This window comes from Arachis duranensis, chromosome 7 (assembly GCF_000817695.3).
Source record: "Arachis duranensis cultivar V14167 chromosome 7, aradu.V14167.gnm2.J7QH, whole genome shotgun sequence".
Taxonomy (NCBI): Eukaryota; Viridiplantae; Streptophyta; class Magnoliopsida; order Fabales; family Fabaceae; genus Arachis; species Arachis duranensis.
The window spans coordinates 42,425,806-42,426,878 of NC_029778.3; positions in this window are offsets into that span (position 1 = coordinate 42,425,806).

Here is a 1,073-nt window from a genome sequence, read left to right on the forward strand (position 1 = left end):
TTGAGATAGGTACCCTACTTGGGACTCCAATCTCTTGATGTTTTCTCCTTGGTTCTTGATATTAGCTCGCACTTCTTCCTTAAACACTTTGTTGTCTTGGACTTCTCTGTATATGTTTTCAAGTAGATCCTCAATCTTTGAAAGCCTATCATCTGTTAATGATGGTGGGTTGAGATTAGGTGGTTGAGGAGAAGGTTGGTTAGATGGATGTTGGTAATATCTCTGTGAGGTGTTTTGATGAGTAGCATTGTTGTTGGAATTAAAGTTGGGGCGTTTCTGATCTTGCCCTTGGTCTTGTTGATTTCCCCATCCAAAGTTGGGGTGATTTCTCCATCCAGAGTTGTAAGTTTTGGAGTATGGATCATGGACTTGTCTAGGTGAGTTTCCCACATAGTTGGCTTGCTCCTAGTCACCTTCTTCTCCTATGTTTACTCCTTCTTGAGCTGGTGATGAGGTGATGGCTGCTGCAACTTGGTTCTCTTCCACCTTCTTGGTAAGATCTGCTAGCTGCTTAGTGATCATCTTGTTTTGGGCTAACAGTGCATCCATGTGGTTCAGCTCCATTACTCCTCTAGTGTTACTTCTTTCGGAGGCATAGAAGTAGTCATTCTCAGTGATGAGCGGATAATTTATACGCTTTTTGGCATTGTTTTTAGTATGTTTTTAGTATGATCTAGTTAGTTTTTAGTATATTTTTATTAGTTTTTAGTTAAAATTCACTTTTCTGGACTTTACTATGAGTTTGTGTATTTTTCTGTGATTTCAGGTATTTTCTGGCTGAAATTGAGGGTTCTGAGCAAAAATCTGATCCAGAGACTGAAAAGGACTGCAGATGCTGTTGGATTCTGACCTCCCTGCACTCGAAGTGGATTTTCTGGAGCTACAGAAGCCCAATTGGCGCGTTCTCAACGGCATTGGAAAGTAGACATCCTGGGCTTTCCCGCAATGTATAATAGTCCATACTTTTTCCGAGATTTGATGGCCCAAACCGGCGTGGCAAAACAGCCTCAGAAATTCCAGCGTTTAACGCTAGAACTGGCATAAAACTTGGAGTTAAACGCCCAAACTGGCAT